The sequence below is a fragment of the Pseudorca crassidens genome, chromosome 18, assembly GCF_039906515.1.
Source record: "Pseudorca crassidens isolate mPseCra1 chromosome 18, mPseCra1.hap1, whole genome shotgun sequence".
NCBI classification, from domain to species: Eukaryota; Metazoa; Chordata; class Mammalia; order Artiodactyla; family Delphinidae; genus Pseudorca; species Pseudorca crassidens.
This window is the reverse complement of record NC_090313.1, coordinates 22,010,762-22,038,702: the sequence shown is the minus strand read 5'-3', so window position 1 is coordinate 22,038,702 and position 27,941 is coordinate 22,010,762. Positions and strand designations below refer to the sequence as shown.

The following is a 27,941-nucleotide window of genomic DNA, read 5'->3' as shown; positions in this document are numbered from 1 at the left end:
AGGTAGGTCAGTCTTGTGAGTAGGGTGTAGGTAAAGTAGGCACTGGTCGGGCAGAGGATGTACAGAGAGCAAGTGAACAGCTGCCTTGAGTGGCCTGACCATACAAGGGTCTGCGACATATACATGTATCTCTCTCTCTCCTCTTTTAAAGAGAGCATTAAAAGGTTGCATGTAATCATCAAGCGTATGTAAAAATGGAGTATTTTTTAACTTAATAATTGTTGACTATATGAATGTTCATTCAGCACTGCCTATTCAAAGTATGAAAAGCATTAAATCTAAGATTAGAATTGATCATTTCATGTTATGTATTATTTTCTTCTTTTAGTCAAAGGAATGTTTAAGATAAGCTGACCTTCAAGGAAATGCCATGTCTCAGTGAAAATTAGATAATTTATTTATGAAACATGTTTTAACAAAATCAATATAATGCCTATCTAAAAAATAACACGTAAAATCAGAGTAACATCTAATAAGCAGATTTTTAAGATATCTTCCATTGTGGACAGTTTTAACAACATGCTAATGATACTTCTCGTTAATGTTAAATGCATATATGCGGAAATAAAAAATCATCATCATGGAAGATAATTAAAAGTACCAAACAAAATCAAGACAATTCTTTAAATGTATTTTAAATCATTCTCATTAATCAGTTGTTTTTCAAATGTAAATCATCCGAGAAACATTTGATTGCTGTGTTCAAGACTGGTGACGTTATCCTGGTTCATTACTTCAGGTTTCACTGCAAGCAGAGCCTGAGACAAGATCTTAGTGCAGGTGGTTAATTGAGAAGTGATCACAAGAAGTAGGAGTATGTGTGTGTGACAAGAATGGGACAGGACAGGGTTAAAAGCCACAAATGATGATGTCCTATGAAGTTCATTGTGGTAGACTGCAGGAGTTATTTCTTCCCACATCTGAGAAAATTACAGAATGAAATCCACAAGTATCTCCCTGAAATATTGGTGGCTGGGATATTTATTTACTGGCTCCTGCACCCCATTTGAGGGCTGCCACTAGAGACACTATCTTCTACAGGGGTGTTAAGTTTGGTAGGCTTTAAGTGTGTAGTCGGTGTGTAATTTGTTCCAGGTGCCAGATAAGGCCCCAGGGCAAACGCAGAAAGATGAGCAACAACCACTCCGGGCGAGACACTGACAGTGCAAAATCAGTCTGAATCCACACAGAATTTTTCAGTACCTCTAGCTGAAATCAGGCATAAGCTAAAGAGATGTAATGCAGGCATTAGAAGGATCTGCCAGTCCTGGAGGCATTAAAAAAACCAAAGCGCAGTCACTGCAAGAACAAATTAGAGAAGATACTGGCTTTTAAATAAAGAATTACAAAAGGGGTGAGTTGTGTAAAATACAGTTATGTAATGAAGAGTAAAATAATTGGCTGGCTTGGTAGGAAGTTATTAGTTACTGGTTACCAAGTGTATTAGTTTCTTATTGCTACTGTAACAAATTACCACAAATTTAGTGACTTAAAACAAAACAAATGTATTATCCTACAATTCTGGAAGCTCAAAGTCCAAAATCAGTTTCACTTGGCTAAGGTCATGGTGTTCACAGGGATGGTTTCTTCACAGGCTTTAAGAGAATTTGTTTCCTTGCGTTTTCCAGTTTCTAGATTTTGCCTATGTTCCCTGGCTCATGCCCCACCCACCGACCTCCATCCTTCAGTCCAAACATTGTGGCATCTTCTTTCCTCTCTGACTTCTGATTCCATCTTCATATCTTCTCTCTCTGACCCTAACTTTATTGTCTCCCTCTCATAAAGACCCTTGTGATTACATTAGGCCCACCTGCATCATCCAAGATAATCTCCCAATTTTAAGATTATTGGTTTAATCACATCTGAAAAGTCCCTTCTTCCAAATAAGATAAAATACACACAAGTTCTTGGGATAAGGATACGGAGATCTTTGGGAGGCCATTATTCAACCTACAATAAATTAAATTTTGAAGCAAAAATATAATCTGAGGACTTTATCAGAAATCTAGCTACTTCTAAATACTCTGGTGCTTTATGAAACTTACATGTAATTCTACCTGTTTCTCCAAGTTCTTATTCAAGGCAAAGTTTTCATGAAGTACAAACATCTCAAAGACACAAATGAGAAACAGAATAGGGATGAATTACTCCAGATCCGCTAAATGATTCTCTCTGGGAAAAATAGTTTCTTGGTGTCCTTCAAATCTAAGTTTGGGCATAAAGAGTTAGGCTGAATATTCTTTAATAAACTCTCCAAAAAATATCATTATTTTTGTTTTGATATGGAACAACTGTTTAGGGTCACTTATACATTCCCCCATCCATTTAGGGTAAAATGTTTCATGTTTACTGTGATGAATACTAATGCCATTTATTTACCCCAAGTTCCCCACTGCCCCACTTGTGGTTGTTGGAAGATATTCATGAAGTAGAATATTTTCTACTTTATAGATATTCATAGATATTCATATAGTAGAAGATATTCATAAATGTCATAAAGTAGACATTTTGGAAAAGCTACTTTTCTCAGTAAGGGTAAAGCAGCCTTAGATGCCAGAAATGTATTTCAGTTCTATGCCTAATTACCATAGTAAATGTCAGGAAAGCGTGGCTTTAAGTGTATTTTCATAAAAAGCCTATAATGTGCAGTGGATCTCATTATCTTGACTAAAGGGGGCATTTCATAGTAGAGTTTCAATGACTCAAAGCCAAGCTACCTTTCAGTGATTTATAATTCCTATTACCAGGACATTCTGCATGATGAACCAGCCATTTCATCAGACAGAAAGTTCTCAGTTGTGCAATTCTCTATCAAACCTGTTTGTGGAAAGAAAGATTTAGGAAAGCATTACAAATTTTTCAAAAACATAACACTAAATCTATAGTTGCAACCTACTCTCTCAGCATATCTAAAGGTTACAATTAGAATTTGCTAAATGAAAGTGTTTATATCCTGTCCTTTACCAAACACATGCACCACATATACATACTCAAACACAAACACAATTATTCCTCTAACTGTTGAGTGATAGTTTACTGTTAAATATTATCCAGAAAATCCCCATAAAATTATTACTGAAAATAACCTGTACAATAGCTGATGAAAGAGCAAAAACAATGCATGATATAAAATCATGCAAATAAATAGTAATTAAAATATTTTAAGTAAAAAGCACTCTACCTCTGAAAAATCCAAAATTAAAAAATATGATTATTCATACATTTAAAATTTTATTAAGACAGAAAGGTACACATATCACAAGGATACATTATACTGATTTTTAGCAAACTGAACGCATCACCTAGAACATTACCAGCAACTTAGAAGTCTCTTGCTGCTCCCTTTCAGTCACTCGCCCCAAGGATAACCACTTCCAGACCTTTAACAGTATGAATAATTTTCCTCTTTTTGTCTTTTATTTAAATGAAATTCTATAAAGGGTACTCCTGTGACTGGCTTCATAGCCTTTAATTATTCCCTGATGAGTTGAAAAGTTCTGTCTTTTGTCTCTGTTGCAGAGGTTGTTACTATCTGATTCAAGGAATATTCCTTTTGTGATACAGAAAACAACAATTTAATCAAAGAAAGGTGCCTTCATAAGAATATTAAAAAAACTCCAAGGTAATCCAATTGTTGCAGGAAAGGCGACCCCTTCCAGGGCCGGAGAGTGAGCTCTTAGCTAACACTCTAAAATGCATTGTCCGAGGAGACACACATATTGACAAAGCAAAAGACTTTATTGGGAAGGGGCGCCCAGGTGGAGAGCAGTGGGGTAAGGGAATCCGGAAGAACTGCTCTGCCACCTGGCTCCCAGTCACAGGTTTTATGGTAATGGGGTTAGTTTCTGGGTTGTCTCTGGTCAGTTATCTTGGTTGGCCTGTATTTGGTCTGACTCAGGATTCTTCCTGGTGGCCCTGCCCATCTCTCAGCCAAGATGGATTCCAGCAAGAAGGATTCTGGAAGGTTGGTAGGACATATTATGGGCTGGTGTCTCCTCACTCTTTTCAACCCCTCCCGAATTCGCCTTGTTAGTTTTTGGTGGCAGCACCATGTTCCTTATTGTGACTTCCTGTTGTGAGACAGCTCATGCAAGTGGTCATCATTGTGCCTGGCCAAAGTGGGCTGTTCCGCTCAACAGTTTCCTAACAAAATTATATATATTTTATATATGCAAATGAATTTTTAAGATATAATCGGAACCTATAGAGTGTTGGGAATGTGATATAGATTACAAAGTTACAATCTCTAAAAATACATTTTGTAATCAAGAAGAAAAAGTGTGCACATGTTTTTAGTGATTTCAATATATTCAAAAAAGCTGGGCTTTTAGAGAACTACTCAATCTAATTTTAAGGAATTGTTAAAGAATAGTATTTTTTTCAATCTTGTCCTCAAAAAATTCCCAGGTAAAGTCCTAGGCATTAGATTAAAGCCAGTCAAAAGACCCCCACAACCACTTTAAGTGGGCCTGTCATAATTCCAAATTATTTTTTCAGGAATGCCAAATTAACCTATATTGAAGATATTTTTGGCATATTTTAATTAAGGAATGTTCATTGGGCATAACTTCTAATTGGTAAGAATTTTCTCTCCTAAAACACCATGTCAATATTGATACATGCAATTTTTCAGCACTTAGTCTTACAGGAACACACATAAGGTGTGTGTTATTATAGTTCATGGGTAAAGCTCTATGTAGTTGGAATCCATCAACCCCGGCTCTGGCTGCCTCAGGCATCACCCAGAAACACCGAGAGCAAAGGAGATCAATAATTTTGGCACAGCTGTCATCAACTGGGGGGCACTCCTGTGTCCTCTTGAATATCCATTGAGAAACTCTATGCTAAAGCCTTGCTATTCAGTATGGTCTGGAAAAAGGCCAGCTTTGAAAGCACTTGGGAACTTGTTAGAAATTTGGAAAACTCAGGTGCCACCCCACCCCTCCCATTTTAACAAGAGTTTGGGAGTTCCGTTTAAATATTGTAATTTTAGAAGTGTTGCTGTAAAGAAAGTAAGAGCGCTGATTGTAAGTTTTGGTGTGAAAGGAGAAAATTAGGATACACATATTTCTTTGGAAGAATGGAATGCTTACTATAAGAGGACATGGATGTTTTATTTGCATCTCCATACAAATATTTTTACCATGAAATAAATCACCTTTATTCAAACTGACCATTTCTCAGAAATGGTTTCTTCGTGGAACATATGCATCTCTTTTTTTCTCCTTTCTGATTTATCTGTGAACTAGTCATTAATTTAGTCATTGGAAAAGTCATTTATCTATTTTCCTATAAAAAACATATTTAAAGAGGGAGATTAGGTTTAAAAGTCATATTTGGTTATTCTGTGACTCTCTGTGATTTCAGATCAGGATTTTTTCCCTTTGTTTTTAGGTATCTATTTCTTTACAATTCACTGTCATGTTTCACAGTGTACCAAAGGCAAAGAGGAAACTCTATTATCTTTTGTCTTTGGAGAGATTCTTAGGTATAGTTGTGAAAGGAAATGTGCAAACAATGTAAGTTTGCCTATTTTATGAAAGTCAATATTTCAGACATATTTGCCAATATATCCTGGGGCACTGTTAGCAAAGCTGGGTTTGTCTCATGGAAGTTTTGCTCCCCACTGCTTCCAGTGAATCAGAAACATCTGATGCTCCCCTCTGGTTAGCAGATTTCTGCATTGAGATTCTGTTCTGTTTCTCCACAGAAGTACTCCTATGTTGCCTTTAACGTTTTAGCCAATCAATTCTTAAAAAATAACTTCAGCCACGTATGGTACCTAAACTCCTAATGAGTCTGCAAATATGGAGTTTTTAAATAAAATGACTCATTTTTATGTTATACCAACACAGGGCCATTATTTCTGGAGAAATAATGCTTATGTTAACTCTGAGTTACTCACAAATGTCCAAAACACGGAACTCTCTCTCTACTTTTATCTTGACTACTGGTATTTTCTTGAAATTACATACATTTGTTTCCAAAGTACGTATCATAAAGCAAAATTTCCACAAAACATATGGTTGGAAAAAATACGACAGTGATCTATTTCAGAAATAGGTATTTTATTTAAAATCTCTCTATCATATTTTTTCTAAGTGAAATTTTTCTGACAGATCAACAGCAATTGTCTTTATGTCCATATTTAACTATTGAAGTAACTATGTATTTGGTGAGATATCTCTTTAAAAAAATATTAAGTTATAAGGTACTTACTTTGTACCATGTGGCGCTTTTCATGCTACATTTTTTAATTTAGGTTTTAGAACGCTTCGACATTTTAATCCACGTGTAGAAAAACTATACATTTTTCCATTTATGCAAAGAGAAGGTATACAACAAACCTCAAAATAAGATATGCAGTTAGCTAGACACTGAGCTAAACACAACACACATACACGCAATCATATAATAATGCATATATATAATATGCATAATGATATATATGCATTCTTGCCAAACTTTTAGAAGTGATTAAAGAGGCAGAATCCTATTTGGCAACACATTTTCCTTATGTTCTCCACAATTTAGGTGGTCTAAATTTTTTTTTTTCTCATGGAAGTTTGGTATTCTGTTAGGAATAAGCCCAACTTGGGCACAATAATTCACATGATTTTATGATTTGCTTGGTTACTGGCACAGAGGAAGTAGATCTTCAAGGCAAAATGATTCAATATATGTTCAAATACTCATCAACTTGGATAATGGTTTGCTTGATTTTACTAAGATATTCTCTCATTATCTAAGATGGAAAAAATAAGGGTAACTGAGTTGATGTTCCTTGTTATCAGAAATGGGGCCAAGATGTATATTCTGACTTAGATATATCTTAATACATTTATTGGCCCAGAGAAAACATGAACTATTTTATTCAGTACACAAATAATTCATCTCAATGACCATACAGGATGTTGAAAGAATAATGTATATAACACTCACAGGCTATTATAAAATATTTTCATTAAAAGTCATGTTATATTCAAATGAAAGATTAAATATTTCATAAAAGCATAAGTATTAACATAAGAACTGATAATGAACATGAGATCCATTTACAAATAGGAATGATACAATATAGTATGTAGAATTATAGCTTCAGAATAAAAGGTAAGTAGTACATACACACACACACAAATCAACCTCAAAATATATATGGTTTTAATTTAAAGTTTTAAAAAATAGGATTTTCGCCATTTTTGAAAAGGAAAATCTACAGAGAGATATCTATATTTATTAGTACACAATCCATAAAAAGACTACAGAATAATCACATATATATAAAGTGTGATGTTATCATTTATAAACTTCTCAAAACCTATGTAATCTGTTGGCATTCTTTCACCATTTATTCTCTTCCTTAGACATAGATTGGCCATCAGCTAGTAACATAGCAGCATAATTTATACCCACACAAGACTGTGTTGGAGGGCATGGTCTCCATCTGTGTTTTCCCTCCATCTCTGAGCGCTATACTCTTTATATTTGCTGACATTTGAAAGCTACACATTATGTCTACAATTCACAACACTATACATTTTATCTTGGTACACATTTGCCTACCAGAAATTTCTTATTTGATTATCATACCTTAGAATCCCACATATATTTTTATTACATTTTAATATTATGCCTTCAGCTTTCTATGAAAGTCATTGTATAAAATGTCTCACAAAATATTTCAAAAATGTTTCTGAGTGTAATCCTTCTAAATATACCTACCTCCTGATTAAGTATTCATCCAGGAACTTTCTTTTGAAATTCAATGCTAAAAAAAAATGCTTTTTCTGTGAAAATAGACAGTCCTCCTTTCCATCAAGATAAATGGTACTATCAGTGGTGGTGATGTTCTATTGCCCTTTGGAAGCAAAGAAATCCACCTATATGAATTACCCTTTTCTTCCTAATCTCTTATACTTCTTCCTTAAACCTGAATTTGATTTTCTAATTTGATATCATTTTATGATTTTATCATGAAAAATAGAATCAACTACCTAAGTTTGTGCAGATAGATGAAAATCAACCAACATTTCATTTATTTTTATGGGATTAAAGAACACACACTTTAGGGCTTCCCTAGTGGCGCAGTGGTTGAGAGTCCGCTTGCCGATGCAGGGGACACGGGTTCGTGCCCCGGTCCAGGAAGATCCCACGTCGCGGAGTGGCTGGGCCCGTGAGCCATGGCCGCTGAGCCTGCACGTTCGGAGCCTGTGCTCCGCAACGGGGGAGGCCACAACAGTGAGAGGCCCGCGTACCACACACACACAAAAAAAGAACACACACTTTAATATATTTGTTTGGGGTTCTATCATTTTAAATGATTATGTCCAAAGTAGCAGTTTACCAGATTGCATTTCAATGTATTATGTAACTCCAATAAAGAGCAACAATAATTTAATTCTGATAAAATTTGAAAAAGAGATTGAGTTAAAGCGCATGATAAAATAAAATTTGTGAATTGTCTTTAAGAGGTAACTGTTGAGAATTAATAAAATATTAATTAGATTCAGTTGTTCACACAAAGAAAAAGATAAGTAAAAACTTAATCTTCATTTTATTTAAACCTTTTAATCCTCAATACAATAATTTTAATTTGAATCATTATATTCTAAATTTATTAATTTTAGGTGTTGTTAATAATGAGACAATGATAGGCATAGTTTCATTAACCATGATAAAGAACCTGAACATATTAAAAACCCTTTCAGCATTATTCTTGTGTCTGTTAATTGACTCAAGAGAAAATAATTTATGACCTCTTAATTTAACACACTGGCTTCCGAGAGTTTGCTAATAGACAAATGATGTATCCTTTTGATTAACTGAACACATTTTCAGGAGTGTTAATAGACTGCTTTACTGAACTTTAGTAATCTTGAATTTTTAATACCATAGTGATGTTTAAAGAGGCTGGAAATTACCGTTTCCTTTTATAGGTTGGTGTTTAATTAACCATTTATTCATTCCATCAGTCAGAGAGAGTTTTAATGTATACCTATGTGCCAAGAACTCTTCTAGATGTTGGGGATTCAGCACCCAACTAAAGAAATCACTAGATTAGATTATTAGAGAGTACTCAGAGGACATTTCCCTCATTTTGGCACCACTGATGAATGTGGTGTCAAAATTTTTGCAAACAGCATTGATGGCTAGGCTGTCAGGGTAATCTGTTTGGTATTGAGCTTCCTTATGAGCTTATAAGCTCATAAGGCTGGTGGGATGCTAGAATGGCAGAGCACAGCTAAAGCATTCAACAGTCAGAGACAACAGGAAGTTGATTAATGTGATGAGCTGTAATGCTGGGTTGAAATCACAGTCTCTTAACTCAGAGAAATCTATGGCAATGTATAAAAGCTCATTGTATGCATAGCACACAATAGTAATGCTGTTAATTTGTATATTTTATAAAAAGGATTAAAGGTCGGCCAGCAGAAGTTTGACCACAGTGGAAAAATTAAATTCCTCACTCAGTGTATTAATTTTCTATTTCTGCCACCACAAATCAAATATAACCACTTAAAGCACACCCATTTATTATCTCACAGCTCCATAGGTCATAAGTCCAGTCAGACTCAAACAGCTTCTCTGCTTAGGGCCTCACAAGATCAAAGTCAATGTTTCAGCCTGGTTAGGCTCCTATTGCAAGGATCTGGTGGAAAATCCACTTCCACACTCATTCAAGTTGTTGGTTCTCCCAGTTCTTTGTGGTTGTAGATCTGTGGTTCCACTTCCTTGCTGGCTGTCATCCAGGGGTTGCTTTCCTCCTAAGGCTGCACAAGTTCTTCACATGGCTCCTTCTATCTCAAAGCCAGCAAGAGTATATTGAGTTCTCACACTTCCATTTTCTCTGCCTTCCCCTCCTGCCATCAGCCAGGGAAAGCTCTCTGAGCTTAAGGTCTCATGTGATTAGACAAAGCCCACCTGGATAATTTCCCTATCTGAAGGTCAACTGCACCATACCACATAAACTAATCATGTGTGATGTTTCATTATATTCACAGATTCCGAGGGTTACAGTAAGACGTTTTGGGGATGGGGAGGGGAAGGGCACTTGAACATTTTTAACAGCCACATTCAGTTGCTAGATCTAAATCAACTCCTGAATTCAAAGACCTAAAGTTATTGCTGGATATACTTGAGGAAAGCCATTGCACTCTTAACTAGAAGTATATACAGTATCTTCCAGTCCTTCACCAAATGGACCTGCAGCCACAATCTGGAGTGTAATGTGCTCTGGTGTGCTGCCCAGATATCCCTTTCAGGACCAAAGTCCTTATTTCCCCAGGTGCCAAGAGAGTTGACATGTAATGGCTCATAGCTGAGAAATTCCCTGGAAACTGTTCCCAATTGCTTTTGGTCAAAGGAGCTGTATTTCCCAAAGTTCTGTGTCTTCTCTGGGAGCAGCTCATACCTAGTGACCAGTCAATGTGTTGTAGGTCCCTTTCCTATATTTCAGTTCACTGTGAAGGGCCATCCTCACATCAGAGCTATAGTAGGATCAGCTGAGGCCTCTGGTGCAACTGCATCAGAGCTCACCATAAAAATATAATCCTCTGCTTAATTCATTCCTGCTTCCCTCACCTTGTTTTGGATATATTCCTGAAAGTCCAAAACACATCCTACATGCAAGTCTCTACCTCGGAGTCTAATTCCCAGGAGGTTGATTTAAATAAAATGAAGTAAAATTTGCACTGGGAAAGGATAGTATCTAGACTTATTGGGGACTATTAGATACAGGGTCTGGGTTAACCTGGGTAACAGGTGATGCAAAACGCTGATTAATCTTAAACACGAAAAGGAGTACAATACATTCTATCCGTGCCAGTAGTTCTCTAAATCCTGGCTGTCAGTGGTGGAGAGGTGAGAAAGCTTTTTGCTTCATGGAGCATCACTGACCTATGTAATAAACTCCTATTGTATTAGACTTAGTGGCTAGACAACTGTCTCATACCACTGGCTCATATGAGCTTTCTGTCCACTGAAATGTTGCATTTTTTAATTGGACAATTATTAGTTCAAAAAACAACAAACAACACAAAATAAAAACTACATATATTGACATTCATAGAAATGTATTAATGTATTTCAGAATGCAAATCCACATGAACTGACATTTTCACCATAAAGATCACAGTTTAAAAATGTCTTACATCATGTATCCATTTTCTAATGCTGTGTAATATATTATGAAAAATTTAGCAGCTTAAAACCATACCCACTTATCAACTCACATTTCTGTAGGTCAGAATTCCTGGTGGGTTTGAGTGGGTTCTCTGCATATGGTTGCAAAAGTCCGAAGTTACATGTCAGCCAGAAATGACTCTTATCTAGGAACTTGTTTTGGATATATTCCTGAATATATCCAAAACAAGAATCCACTTCTAAGCACATTCAAGTTGTTGACCAAATTCAGTACCTTGAGGTGTAGGACTAAGGTTCCCATTTCTTTGTCACTGTCAGCCAGGGACTGCCCTTTATCATGTAGAAGATGCCTGCATTTCTTGGCATGTGGCCTCCTCTATCTGCAAAGACAGATGTGGAATGTCCATTCATTCCTCCCTAGGCTTCAAATCTTTCTTAATTCCTTTTTCTACCAATCAGGAAAATCTCTGCTTTTAAAGGCTTATGTGATCAGATTAGGTCCACCTAGATATTCCTCCTTTTGTCATATGAAGTAGCAGAATCATGAAACGATATCTTACAATATTCACTATCTCTACCCACACTTAAAGAGAAGTGAGTTATGCTAGGGCAAGGAACATTGGGGACTATTCTCAGAATCCTTCCTACCACACATCTCATGTGTGAAAACATGTATATTTGACCATATGCCCTCAAACAGAGGAAAAAGAGACGCTCAAAGAGAATTTGTTTTCAATTTTCACGTTGATAGAACAATACTACATAGTATATCTGATTGTTTAAAATTTATGGGATGAATAAATTTAGTTAATGTCTACAATCCTACTTGAACATAACTTTCTGAAAATACATAAAAATGAATAAATGACTAGAGTTCAGTTTTCTTTTCTTCCTTTCAATGATGAGAGCTCCTGAAAACCCCAAATCTCCTCCAAAAAGAAGAGAGTAGGAATAAAATTACACCTTTAGGTATTTCTTTCGTTATGATGTCAGTGTCAACTAGTATAAAAATAGTATGGGCAAGGTTCTACTCATTATTTTAATCCAGGAATTTAACAATTCCTGGTAAGCCCCCCCCACACACACACACAAAGCCCAACAAACAAACAAAAACTAAGGCAAATTATAGTGTAAACCAGGTACATTTTTTCTCTGATGCTCCATTAGTTCTAGCAGATTGAAATAATATATGTAACATGCTTTCTAAAAAAATACCTGTTGCTACCTGCCATCTTTTACCCATATGCACTGAACTATTTTTTATATTTGGTTGGTTTTCTACTGGGACACCGGTTTCTATAGAATGTTTCTGCTTCCTCTCCTTTTCCATCAGAAAATGCTGGTTGAAGTTCCTGCATCTGTTGTATCACACCTGAGTTTACTTGAGTTATGACTAAGAATATCTCTCCAAAGCTGTTCACATATGTTGTATTTTATAAATCTTCAGTTCCAGAAAACTGCAACTGTTTTCACCCCCTGGACTATAACATTTTATTATTAACTCTCTTACAATACTTGAAAACAATTTTGGGATAGTATCAACCTTGGATTTATCTTTGATTTTTATTATTATAAAATAATACATATTTATTTAAAGATTATTACATTTTTAAACACTTAGTTTGTCTCTGTATAATACAAACTCTTTTTTGTATAGTATATGCTCAATTAATTCCAGTGAGTTCATTTATCATTTATTTCTTCATTCTATGTTTATTCATTCTACAAAGATTAACTAAATTATCAATGGAACATTAAGAAAAATTCTTATCTATTTTAAACATTTTCAAGGTAATTTGACATCATACTAAAATATTCTTTAGAAATTAACTATAAATTATAATGTTTACTAAAAATTTGTATGTCAGGCTGTTTTATTTTTATTTTTTCCCCAAGGAAATTTTAATTTTATTAAATAGAACTGTCATGCAATCAGAGCACAATGTACTTACTGACAACTCAACAGCAAAATTGTCTAATGCTCTTCTGTATGACATACTATTATAGTTTTACAAGTTATAGTAATGGGTAACAGTCAGTGAGTAATTACTATGTGCCTAGCAATCTGCTTATTATTTTGCATAAGTTATCTCTAAACTTTGTTACATTTCTGCAAAGTAGGCATTATTGTTCCTAATTCATACCTGGGAAAAATGAAGCTCAGAGAAGTTAAGGAACTTGCCCAAAGTCAAAGATAGTAAGTGACAGAATCCACTGATTTCAAAGTCTGCTTTTTACACAATGTTACATTGCTAGGGCCTTTGTGAAGTAGCTGAGTGCTCTATCTCTGCAAGCAGAATGTCCTGGGTTTATTCATGGCTCTATCAGTCTGTGGCCAATGTATTTGGGCAAATAAATTACATCAGGCTGCTTTAAACTCTGTATGTCAGTAGCATATAATAGTAACATCCTTAGTCAGAAATCCTGGGTTCTAGTCCTAGTTAGCTTCTTTGTAGCTAATTAACACTAAGTAAGTAACTTATTCTAAAATGCAGTTTCATAATCAATTAAAAATAATTTTATAAAATGCTACATAAATGCAAGCTGTAATGATGACGATATAATGACGACAGCTTCCATTCTGCAATACCTGCGTGATCTGGAATTGATCAGCTCCATTCTTAGGAGAGCATTCTAACAAGAAACAAAATTTTTCCTGGAGTAATATACCTTGATAAAGCTTCAAATGATACAATCATTGAATACTCACAAATTCTGAACATCTGAGTTATTTTCTTTTTATATTGTTCTGCAAGCCTATTCATGTGAGGAAAATTGATGGCAATAAGATTCCAAAGCAACCTGTGTATGAGGAACTGAAGAAACCAGTTGTGCAAGAGATGGTCATAAGAAATCCTTTGAGAGCATGTTTGAAGCACAATTTGAATCAATATGATAGAGTTGTCAATATCAGAGAAGCCCAGACTTAACGTGCCTGTGCAGCAAAGTGTGAAGGGGTGTCTCAGTCAGAACAAAATGCTCTTAGGAGGCAAAGAGGCAGAACTGTAAACAACAAACTGTGCAAGTGGCAGCCAGTCATTAAGGCTGAGATAGTTTATACATATAATCAATGTTGTGGAAATTTCAGTTTATTCATTAAGGTATTTGACTCACTAGACCATGTTTTTACATTGGGTGCAGTTTGATGCCATCAAAGAAAATATGTATCCTTCATTCACTGTTTCAAAAAGGAGAAATTTTTAAGTCATTGGATATATGCCTGTTATCCCTCTGAATTCTTCGTATGCGGGGGGAATATTATGTTTGTATTGTTTTAATACTTAACACGTGTAAAATTCCTTACAGTTACTGTATGACTAAAAAGCAATATGAAATATTTCTGAAATTTATTTTCTCATTCAATAATATTTTTTGAGCAACTATCATTTACCAGACTATGGAGATAAAATAGTAAACAGGACACATACAGCATGTTCTCTATTGTTTTAATAGGATGACAGGAAAAAAGACAGACAATTACACTGATGTGTGACTAATTCTGTGTCAAAGTAAATCATAATATAGAACAAATACTGGAGGAATCTGATCCAGTCTACACAGTGTCTGGGTACTTTACCAGAAAACATCTCTCTTCCACCTTAGCTAGAAATCTCCCAAACTAGCATTGTTCCTTAGTTCATTGTTTCTCAAACTGTAGTAATAGCTTCCTTTAAAAAGAAATAAATCATTTCATGGGAGCTGAGCATTGTTATTTTTATTATAATATTATTTAAATATGCCCAATCATAAAACTTAGAACAAAGTTCTTGGGGTTTCGGTTCGTCTGCTATGTTAAAGTGTACTGTATAATGAATCATAAAGCAACACAAATCAAATGACTGGAATGGAAATGTTTGCCTACTGGTAAATTGCTACAATGTAGATTTTTGAATATGACCTGATTTACTGCTAAATGATTTCTAACACAAAGTTCATTTCATAACTATTAAAAAAAATAAAAAATCTAAAAACAACAGCTCTTTGCCAGGGTCTGCCTCAGCAAAGTCAACACACAGAAAACTGTGTTGGAAAATCAGTACACATTCAAGAACCAACAAACATTTGAATAAGGTTACTATCTTAAATGAGATATAAGGAATACAAGAAGACAGAATTACACAGAGGAAAAGAAAAAAGAGTATACTTAGAACTTTAAAATAAGTGTTTCTTTTCATTTCTCAGAGATATAAGTGAAGGATCTGTGTCCATTAAGCAGAGATCATCAGACAGTAATAAGCTATTGGAGATTCTGGAACTTAAAACTGTGATTGTTGAAATTAAAAATGAAAATAAAAACAAAAGTTCAGAATGTGGAAATAATTCCAGACTAAACAAAACTGAAGAGAAAATTACTATGGTTCAATGTTGAGCTACAAAATTATCAGAGAAAACAGAACCAAAAAATAAAGCACTGGATATACACTCATATGTGCTCACACCTACAAGTACACACTTACCACGCAGAATTGTTAAAAATTCTAAAGTAAAACCCAGTGGTTCTTAACAGTGTCTAGGAATGGAGCTAGAATAGGAGATTGTCCAGCCTTGTATGCAATGTTCTCCTTATTAAAGGAAAATGCATTCCTATGTGGTTTACGGATATAAAAGGTATTTAATTTTAAAAGGCATGAAATAGTGGGCTTATCTGGAAATAGAGGAGCAAAAAATAATATAATAATACTTACCTGGTATATATTTTAGTAACCAAGGCACTTAAATAATGTTAGTTGGAAGTCAAATTTAAAATGAAACATTAAGGTAGTCAATTATTCCTGTCTTATCTAACCAAACAGAGAAGAGTGAAAAGAGAAAGAAAGGAAAGGAGGAAGGAATTTTCTACTTAAGCTGCTCCAACAACTTACTACTAAAGTTACCCAGCTTCCTTAGTAAAAAGAGTCCCAAAAGTGGCATCATTTTTAAATGCGTTTCAATAACAACAAGAAAATAATGCAGTGAACCAATTTCTGAAATGATTAACTGCCACCAGTTAAAATACAATTTTGTTCTTGATAATAATGACATAACTGCACATTAATTATAAATGTCTACAAATAGCTTAACAAATGCACTTAGAAACCTAAACAGCATTTATAGTATAACTGAAATTCAGCTTTAGAACATAAACATTACATGTGCCTTGGTCTCTTTTTGAGAGGCTTGATGCCAGTTAAATGGATGGATTATGTGAGAAGTACTGTATAATCATAGTAAGTCATCAAGTGCTTTCTTATTAATATAAAACCTAGAACCTTTAATATTTGTAATCTATGTGATAATACTTTACTGTGTAAACAAAATAAATCCATATTTTTGGCATATTTCCCTGAAGACATAATTAAAAAGGAAAAAATGCAGTGAAATTACAGATTGGATTAACTTGCTTCTGCAAAAGAAATATTGTTTAGTATAAAAATTATTTTTCCCAAAATAAAACTAAGAAAGTAAAGAGGTCTTATATCCAGAAATATATTGAATTCACTTAGAAAACAGTCCAAATTCAAATACATGCACGCATTTATTGAGATTGGATGATTTTAAAAATTTTAATCTTTCAGATGGGATAATCCTGATTTATTTTTAATAAAAAATTTATTTTCTTACACATATAAGTATTGTATAAATAGTATTATACAAAAGTATAACGGCATTGTAAAAACTATAAGTTGCTCTTTGATTATATAGATTTATAACTTTTCCATATGGCTTTACTTATTGAAATCTCATAAGTACTCAACATTTAAGTCATTTTTCCAATTGAAGATGATGAAGAAAAGGCAAAGGAGGAAAAGAAACAGAACAGTAACATAAAAAATGAGGCCAGAGGGCTCCTGAGGTCAGCAAGAAATATGATGGAATGAAAACAGTTTTACTCTCATGCTTATGACAAGAACAAAGCTGGAGAAACAGCAAATTAATGACTTTTCTTGAACTCATCAGAAAACTGACTTTTCAGGGCAAACAACTAACCTGAAGTGGACAGAGAGATAGTCATCTGTCTTGAGAAACAGGATCCCATATTTAGACACCTGTCTTGAGAAACAGGATCCCGTATTTTCTTACCCAGGACAAAAGCTTCCAAATGCCACCTAAACAGGAAAGAAGATTCAGTTAATTAAAAAAAAAAAAGTTCAAGGCCAAGTGTAAGATAGAGTAAAAGTGAGAAGCCCCTTCAGATTTCAGACATGGGAGGAGGGTTGCACCTTCTTACAGGGTTTCCCTCCAAGATCTCCATGACGAACTCACAAGGAAGATCTGGGAGAACCTCAGAAATCTTTGCTGTGATGCTGGCTGAGGAAGAAGAACAGCCATTATACAAACTCCACTCAGCCCTACTTCTCCTATTTCTCCTAAAGAACAAGTCTTCATCTACCAAACATTTAAGGAAGAAATAACACCTGTTGTACAAAATCTCCTCTAGAAAATACAAGGGGAGGGAAAGGTGCCCAGCTCATTTATGAGACCAGCATTACCCTAACGCCAAAACCAGACAAAAACTTTATAAGGTATTGTAAGAAGAGTACAAACCAAACTCTACAGTGGGTAAACCTGGCAGATACCACCTTAATCCAAGGATCAAGGTTAACAGGAACAAGTCTTTGATGCCATGTTGATGTCATGTATCCGTTGGTATGATGCAATTGAAGAACACTTTCTCTCTGTGATATTCTTCCCTCAAATCCATAATCCCAATATAATTATGAGAAAACATCAGAAAAAAACTAGTTTTGGTTCTACGAAATTCTTGACCAATACTCTTCAAAAATGTAAAGGTTAGTTCAAAAAAAAAAAGGAAAGATGTAAAACCTGTCACAAATTTGCCAGGAGACCTGATGACTAAATGAAATATTTTAACAAGCATTAGAAATTTTAATGTCTGTACTATACTTTACTAGCATCACACCTTTGTTATGTCTTAATTTTGATATATGTGCCATGGTTATATGAAATATTAACATTAGGAGGAGCTTGGTGAGAGGTATACAGTAAAACTATCTGTATTATCTTTGCAACTCTATAATCTAAATCTAAAATTATTCAAAATAAAAAAATAAAAATATGGAAAATGAGTATACTCATCAAAATTAAAAACAAACAACTGTAAGACTTCTACATCCCAAAGGCGGGTAATAAATTATTACTAGAATTAAAACCCTGACATACGGGAGCTTGTGTCAGTTCAGTACCTCACATAGCAGTCCCTGAGATAAACTTAGGCGTTCAGAAAAGTTATTGTCCTTAATGTCTGCAAGAAAAAAAGGGAAAGGAAGCCAGAATACACAGGGGAAAACTTCAGAATGCATTGAGGATCTGCAACCCATTAAATGAAAGATGGGTGGGAACAGGATAGGCAGGTAGAGCCTGAGATTGGTATGCAGATCTGACAGTTTGCCAGCATGATGAGAAGTTCTGAAATAGCTACTGCCTAATAAAGGAGCCGTGCATTGGACAAAAATGACCAGCACTGGTAGCCTTGCTATGTTCACTCATTGGCTGGGACTGGGCAAAAAATGTGTAGTCTCAGCTCAAATGCTGGGACAGAAATTAAAGGTGCTACAATTATAGACTGTCAGCTACCCGCTATCTTCAGCGCTGAATGCAAGTTCTTTTCTGAAGGGAGATCTGAGCAGGGCAACTGAAGAATAGTCAATGTAGAACTAGATGATGACAGCTTGGAGTAATAATCATATAGCTTCACACAAATATTCATATGGAGATAATATAGATATATGAAAAATAATTTTACTTCACTTTAGTTTGCCCTTAACATTTGATAATGTTTCATAATTTTCTTCCAAATGCTTATGAATGGTATGAATAAAATACTTTGCTAAATTAAATATATAATACAATAGTATAAAATTTTGTGAAAAAGTGGAAATAAAATCTTACTTCACTGAAACAAGGAAAAGAATAATATTAAATTGCTAATGTTAAAAAAGTTGCATGTCATGATGGGTATTTTATGGGATTCATCATATGCATTTAAATTAATTGTGTAACCATTTTATATAGTATCCCAAATATACAATGTGCTGAAAATCATATTATTTTCAAGTTTTGGAGCTTACATGGAAAAACTATGATAATTTGAAAATGTACAAAATATCATTTCATTCTTCAAAATACATTCAAAGTTTGCAGGAGCAAAAAACATGGATTATTTCTGGCATATAGTTGGGTAATTTGAGTGGAAGGAAATGCTGGTAATGAATCAAAATGTGCTATCTCTGAAAAAAAATCAGCTTATTCTATTCCATAAAAGCTTTCATAACTTGTTACTCTTGGCAAATACGTTTATTTGATTAGAGTATACAATTCCACCTAAATAAAAAGGAAAATGCCATAAACTGAATTCTCTTACCATTACTAGTTTGCTCACAGATTCCACATATTGTATTTGGACATTATCTATCTATCTATCTATCTATCTATCTATCTATCTATCTATACATCTTCACCAGAAGACTGCATGTATTTTTTCCAAACTGAAAAATATTGACTTCTAAATGTTGGACTGAATATTGGGGATTAATTTTTTTTCTAATCAGATTCACGCTGGTGTGAAGAGAATCAGTACATGTGCTTATATGGAGAGTTATATCCTATTCTTTTCTTAAATTCTTTGTATATTTACTTATATAATTTGATGTAATGGGAAAAAATTAAATTAGTATGGGTACATTTTAAATATCCCAGGTAACTTAGAGTAAAAACCAATGCCGAAACAACCTTAAAACAACATTAGAGCCAGAAGGGTTACACAAGTAAGTTGCAAGTGATTGGATAAAACTTTTTCTGAATGAATGAAACTTTACTTCTACTGGAATCATCTAGAAATAATTTTAACTATTCCAAATTTTCAAATTTTCCATATTCCAAATTATTATTTTTTAAACTTTGTTCAACATATCATAAAAGAAATTAAATATAATATATTTTGTCTTGAATTAATAAATAATGAAATGGTATTGAACTTTTAAAATATGTAAATACGAAATACAAAATTAAGGATAGAAAATTAGTTTAAAAACTGTTTGTGGCCAGCTAGGAACAATCAGGTGATTGACAACTCAAAAAAACATCTTAGCATTACTAACTTTAAGACAGTTTATAAGGAAAATCATGATTCTGTATTGAGGTCCAAATTACAGGCAGAGTCAATCAGTATATGCTGGGGATTTTTCCCTACTGGATTTTAGAGTAAAAACTTAAAAGCATTCTTGATACCAAAAATTAGCGTTCATTATTTATCTGTTAAATTGGTGTGCTCTTCTAAACTTAAAAGTAAAGGCTTTCTTGAAGAAAAGAAATAAGGTACTGTGAATGAATGTTCACAAATATAACAAGCTGTCAAGGTTCACACAGAGGCAAGTAAAGCTATAAATGATAATAATGATAAAGAAGAGAAAGTATAATTGCATGTCTGAGGCTAATTAAATATGACAAACCATAAGAAATCCTGGCACATAGAAAGATATAGAAGTCAAACAAGACTGTCTGATGAAAATAATGTTTATTTCCTCCTCTTATTTGGTACATTCACTATTTTGCAAACTTATTAAATATACAAAGTTTAGGGCATAAAACTCCAAGTTCAGTCGATATTCCGTGTGGTACAAATTTTGGACTGTTATGTTAAAAGTAGAATATAAAATTTAAACAAGATTGATTTACATAGTGGCAAATTGAATCAAACCAATTAGCTAAAATAAGGAATTCTGTTATTTGAAAGAATCTGCTTATTGATATAGATAAATATGCTGCTATTAGGATATAACTGAATATATTTGAATACATTAACATTTCTCCTTGGAAACTCCATCTAACATTCTTGCCAAAATAGGTTGTGGTTTTATTTTGAAAGAACACAAGGCTGAGATTTTGTCTCTGATATATTTATGTATCATTGTTTTTTAAGGGAAAGAATATGAAATGTACTACAGTCACTTAAGGTAATTTCAAGCAATATTGTCCTCTGCATTAAGAAAAACATAGTTTATTTTACTTCTAGGTATTACTGACTACAGAAAAAGCCAAATTGCATTTTATCCCATTATATTTTGAGGTCTTTGATGGTACATTTTGGTATTATTATTTTTGTATTCATAATAGCTAGTCAAGAACTTGGTGTATTGTTTTTCTGTTTTTCAGTTCAATTAACACCAAGTTCTTAATGGCAAACATGTTTCATGGTCAACTGATATCTCATGTTGTGTCATTTAATATTTATAGGATCTGAGTCCTATATAAGTCACTATTTCTCAAAAGAACAGTTATTTGCTGAATAAAGTAAAAGTTTACATCAAAAGCCAAGAACCTTCTTCTATGATATTCTGCCCAAGAAAAGCTAAAGTTACCTTATATTATTCCAATCTGCCACAAATGCTTCAGGTATATTAACTTAAGTGATCCATATGCATCAAACAGAATAGCTTATTCTGCCACCAATTAAAATTAAACACTGGATTATGGTAGCTATTTTGTATGATTGAGAAAATGCCCAAGCTATTTGGATATAACCATTGCCTCCAAAATTCAAGACTACTTTAAAACCACTGTCCAACAATAATTGGTTGCATTGTAGTAAGTTAGTGAGATCTATTTTTGCAAGAACAAGAGGATTTTCTGATTATAAAGATCAAGTTGATGGGGTGCCTTCAAGATGGCAGAGGAGTAAGAAGTGGAGATCACCTTCCTCCACACAAATATATCAAAACTACATCTACATGTGGAACAACTCCTAAAGAACACATACTGAATGCTGGCATTCAGAAGACCTCAGACTTCCCAAAAGACACCCTCAGGTGACCTACACACAGAGGCAGGGCCAAATCCAAAGCTGAACCCCAGGAGCTGTGCAAACAAAGAAGAGAAAGGGAAATTTCTCCCAGTAGCCTCAGGAGCAGCAGATTAAATCTCCACAATCAACTTGATGTACACTGCAGCTGTGGAATATCTGAATAGACAACAAATCATTCCAAAATTGAGGCAGTGGACTTTGGGAGAAACTGTAGACTTGGGGTTAGCTTTCTGCATTGAATTTGTTTCTGTTTTTATGTTTATCTTAGTTTAGTATTTAGAGCTTATTATCATTCTTAGATTTGTTTATTTATTTGGTTGCTCTCTTTTATTATTTTTATATATATATATACATATTTTTTCTATTTTTTCCTTTTTCTCTTTTTGTGAGTGTGTATGCTTCGTTGTGTCATTTGTCTGTATAGCTTTGCTTTTGCCATTTTTCCTAGGGTTCTGACTGTCCGTTTTTTGTTTTATGTTTTTTTTTAGTTTTTAGTATAGATTTTAGTGCTTGTTATCATTGGAGGATTTGTTTTTTGGTTTAGTTGTTCTCTTCTTTCTTTTTCTTTTTTACTTTTTAACTTTTTTATTTTTAATAATTTTTTCTATTTTAATAACTATTTTATTTTTCATTCTTTCTTTCCTTCCTTTTTTTCTCCCTTTTCTTCTGAGCTGTGTGGCTGACAGGGTCTTGGTGCTGTGGCCGGGTGTCAGGACTGAGCCTCTGAGGTGGGAGAGCCGATTTCAGGACAATGGTCCACCAGAGTTCTCCGGTTCCACATAATATCAAACGGCGAAAGCTCCCCCAGAGCTCTCCATCTCAGTGCTAAGACCCAGGTCCACTCAACGAGCAGCAAGCTGCAGTGCTGGACACCCTATGCCAAACAACTAGCAAGACAGAAATACAAACCCACCCATTAGCAGAAGGTCTGCCTAAAATCATAAGGCTGGGCTTCCCTGGTGGCGCAGTGGTTGAGAGTCCGCCTGCCGATGCAGGGGACACGGGTTCATGCCCTGGTCCGGGAAGTTCCCACATGCCATGGAACGGCTAGGCCTGTGAACCATGGCCACTGAGCCTGCACATCCGGAGCCTGTGCTCCACAACAGGAGAGGCCACAACAGTGAGAGGCCCGCGTACCGCAAAAAAAAAAAAAAAAAAAAAAAATCATAATGAGGTCACAGACACCCCAAAACACCACTGGACACGGTCCTGTCCACCAGAAAGACAAGATCCAGCATCATCCACTAGAACACAGGCACTAGTGCCCTCCATCAGAAAGCCTACACAAGCCACCGAAGCAACCTTACCCACTGGGGGCAGACACAAAAACGATGGGAACTATGAACCTGCAGCCTGAAAAAAAGAGACCCCAAACACAGTAAGTTAAGCAAAATGAGAAAACAGAGAAATAAGCAGTAGATGAAGGAGCAAGATAAAAACCCACAAGACCAAACTAATGAAGAGGAAATAGGCAGTCTACCTGAAAAAGAATTCAGAGTAATTATAGTAAATGTGATCCAAAATCTTGGAAATAGAATGGAGAAAATATAAGAAACGTTTAACAAGGAACTAGAAGAACTAAAGAGCAAACAAACAATGATGATCAACACGAGATATGAGATTAAAAATTCTCTAGAAGGAATCAATAGCAGAATAACTGAGGAAGAAAAATGGATAAGTGACCTGGAAGATAAAATAGTGGAAATAACTACCATAGAGCAGAATAAAGGAAACAGAATGAAAAGAATAAAAGACAATCTCAGAGACCTCTGGGACAACAATAAATGCACCAACATTCGAATTATAGGGGTCCCAGAAGAAGAAGAGAAAAAAAAAAGGGACTAAGAAAATATTTGAAGAATTATAGTTGAAAACTTCCCTAATATGGGTAAGGAAATAGTCAATCAAGTCCAGGAAGCTCAAAGAGTCCCATACAGGATAAATCCAAGGAGAAACAGGCCAAGACACATATGAATCACACTATTAAAAATTAAATACAAATAAAAAATATTAAAAGCAAGAAGGGAAAAGCAACAATTAACACACAAGGGAGTCCCCATAAGTTTAACAGCTGATCTTTCAGCAGAAACTCTGTAAGCCAGAATGGAGTAGCAGGACATATTTAAAGTGATGAAAGGGAAAAACCTACAACCAAGATTACTCTACCCAGCAAGGATCACATTCAGATTCGGTGGAGAAATTAAAATCTTTACAGACAAGCAAAACCTAAGAGAATTCAGCACCACGAAACCAGCTCTACAACAAATGCTAAAGGAATTTCTCTAGGCAGGAAACAAAAGAGAAGGAAAAGAATTACAATAACAAACCCAAAACAATTAAGAAAATGGTAATAGGAATATACATCTTGAAAACTACCTTAAATGTAAATGGTTAAATGCTCCAACCAAACAGAACATATATGGATATCAAAGATGTCTATATACATAATAGTTATTTTTCAGATTCTCCATAGAAAATATTTTCAAAGTTATGAATGTTATTAATATAAAATTTGTTTAAAGCTTCTGGTAATTAAATACTTAATTGTCCCTATATGAGTGAGTTTGTATGACAGAAAGATGTTTCAAGTTACTTGGATTATAATCAGAGAGCTATTGAATAAATTCCCGATTCCTTTGAGAACATACTGGAATGCACAAGTTGATTTACCTAATTTTTTCACCATATTTGAAATCTTCATGTTCATTCAAAAGCTTTAGATTATTATCTCTCCAAGTAAGTATAATATATATATTAAAATTCATATACAAATATGCTTTTGCAAAACCTTCAGTGTACTATTTGCCCCTGTCTGCTAGTAGTCTTAGCAGATAGTAGAGGTGATTTAAATTAGTGCTGATTTAGAACCCTTTTTAGAATATTTGCCTGTCAGCTCAGTGCTTGACATGGAGCTAATTAGAGCTTTTTTGCCCACAAAAGATGATTGTTAAGTCCAGCAACAATACACACGGAATGATTAAACAGCCTCAGAAGCAGAAATAGAAAGGCAATTTTTATTAGAGTGTATTTTCTTTTCTACTTTTGACCTCATAGATTAGATTTTTGAAAGAATAATACCTCTTATTCAAAATACTGGATAGGGCAAAATGACTGGGTTGACTTCTCAAGCAAGGATAATAAGGAATTGTGTATTTCTCTGTTAAAGATGATATATTTTATAAAGCATATTCATTTAAACAAAATCATACATATTCATATTTTACTGTTAATTTATCACTGAAATTTTAAGGGGAATGAAATGATAACCACTTACTCTCTTTTTTTTACCACCTTGGATTTTTTAACTGAGATGAAATTCACATAACATACCATGAACCAACTTAAAGTGGACAATTCAGTGGCATGTTGCACATTCACAGTGTTATACAATCACCATGTATCTCTAGTTTCAAAACTTTTTTATTACTCCAGAAGAATATCCAGGACCCATTAAGTAATCTCCATTGAGAATTTCTACATCCTAAGCTGAAGCAGCTATCTCTTTTGCATCAATATTTGCAAGAAATGGGGAATACCATTTGTCAAGATGAGCTCGTTTTGTTTGTTTGCTAGCTTGGTTTTTAGTTTTTTGGGGGTCTTTTTGTTTGTCTGTTTGTTTTTGGTCCAGAATAAAGTACAAAGATATTCCTGGAGCTAAGGAAGAGCTTTGGCTTTTGACAATGGTGAATCCATAAATTTCTCATCTGTCTTGTGCTGCTTCTTTCTCTGCGCAGAAAGTGTTTAGTCATATGCAAAGGTTTTTTTCCCCTTGAATTAATTAATCCTTGAGGTTTTTGGAATTTTTATACTACTAAAGTTAATTTCAGTTAAGGAGAAATTCCAAATTGTGTTAGTTATGTTTAGAGGAACTAGGTTGAGATAAAGAGACATATCTAATAGAAGGGTAATAGCCACCCTTCTTATTCCCATTTTTGTGCCAGTTTGAAGAACTTTTTTTTCAGTGGGGGGGGCAATCCTGGATTTAGTTGCTATGTATTATGTCACTTACAAATAGCCTTCCTGGAATACACAGCAGATTGAAGCTGTCAGTTTCTCCCTGTAAAATAGGTTCCCACTTGCTATGCACATCCTTTCCTCTTTTTGTACTTTTTGACTTCATTTTCCCTTTCTTAAGCTTAGTCCTCGAATGAGTATTCTTGGCTTTGAACTTCTACTGAGTATACAGCGTCTCCATTTCTTATATATTATTTTATAAGATGGGGAATGGTATCTTTTAATAACTGAATGTTTTCAATTTTAGTTTAATCAAAATATGAATAACTTTTAAAGTTGGTGCTTTTCTTTGTTTTATGAAGATATTTATTTGAATGCAGTTGTTTAAAACAATACATTTCTAAAATATTTGTCTACTAATTGAGAGGCATTAGGAATGCTCACTAAAGAAGTGGATTTATGATTCATTTTCTCTCAAGATGGGCAGACCACATAACCTTTATTGGCCTCAGTTGACCCATTCGCAAGGCAGATATAACAATAGAATCAACTTATGAATTAATTGTGGATCTCTAGTAGTTTAATGCATGTAAAATGCTTAGAACAATGACTGGCACAGTATGTTCTCTCTGTTTTTACTAAAGTGATTCAACTTATTTGTCCTAACTGGGATGACCAACTGATTTTTTTAATGGCAGTTATTTGCATTGTGCATCTATTATATTTATTTAATTAATGCCTACCTTTAAAAGTTTATGTATATATTACTTATACTTAAATATCAATGTGTACCTTTATCTACCAAGATGCTTGTTTATGGTTTTATTCTTATAACACTCATACTTAATTTGCAAATAAAATTCAATAGTTTTATTTAATAACTACGGTGCCAGGCTATAGTTTCTTTTTCCTTCCTCTCCCTTATTATACATCTATTTAATGTAAGAAAATAGTTATTTTCTTATATTAGACTATAAGATACTTTATCATGATTAGATTATCAGTAAAAATATTCCTAGATTCATTGACTACTCCTATTTTTTCTCAATGCAATCTACATTGGCATGTCTGTTTGAATGTTGGCAGACTTTACTGAACTGTGGTGAAAGCCTCAGCCTCTAAGGCAAAGTGAATGGCTTAAAAACTATATTACATCCTGTGTTCCTGTGTCCTACATAGGTATTTGATTTCTTAAACTTTGTTATCCTCATTTGGAAATTAGTAATACTATTTTGTCCATATAATTCTTGTAAGAAATGAAATACATATTATATGCAAAAGACAGAACAGTGCTTGGTAAAATATACATAATAAGTGCTGAATATAATTATTATATAGTTCCAATATGATTTTCATGGAGCTTATCAATTATATAAGTATTTCTCTCAAATATATGTTGTATCTTTGAAATTTTTAACATCCAGCAAGTTTTGATTTTGCTGATTCATGAGCGATGGTGGTATACTGTACTTTTTCCTACTATAGATAGCCTATTACTGAGTAAAAAGAATTTGATACAACCTTTTAAAAAATAGTCTTCCCTTTTCTAGCTTATAATGTATAAGAAAAAAATATAATGCCTGTTTGGTTATGTTTCCATTGGTATTGACCTGTTCTTGAAATCTGGATTGTTTTTTGGTTTTCATGGGTTTATAATTGGTATTCAGAAAAGTTAGCAACACATACCTAGGTGTATGTCTTTATATAATATTTCATTTTATGCTTATGCTCAAACTATTTCTTTTCCACTCTTTTCATCAGGGACTCCTTTATTTTGTAATTAGTTTCTGGACTCAAACACTTCTTTGCATTTTTGTCATGGTAAGTGTTACTTCTTTCATTTGATGCTTTACATCATTATTAATTTGTTCCTGCATATTTTAATTCCTACCTTTATAATATTTCAATTGGAACTCCCTTTAAGCTATCCTATATTAAAAAAAATCAATTATTTATAACCACATTGACATATACATTGGAAATCTTGATCGGAAAGTCAGAATTCAACATTCAATAAATTTCAAAAAATATTCCTATTTCAGGT

General features: G+C 34.1%; 1 long non-coding RNA gene across 1 annotated transcript in view; it reads left to right on the top strand.

The window, feature by feature from the left end:
• The window catches only part of LOC137210894 (uncharacterized), a 68,744-nt gene extending 41,026 nt beyond the window's left edge, over positions 1-27,718 (top strand). The window contains exon 3 of the long non-coding RNA XR_010936772.1: positions 27,659-27,718. This is a non-coding gene — a long non-coding RNA (uncharacterized lncRNA). The remainder of the gene's footprint in view (positions 1-27,658) is intronic.
• Positions 27,719-27,941: the final 223 nt, after the last annotated feature.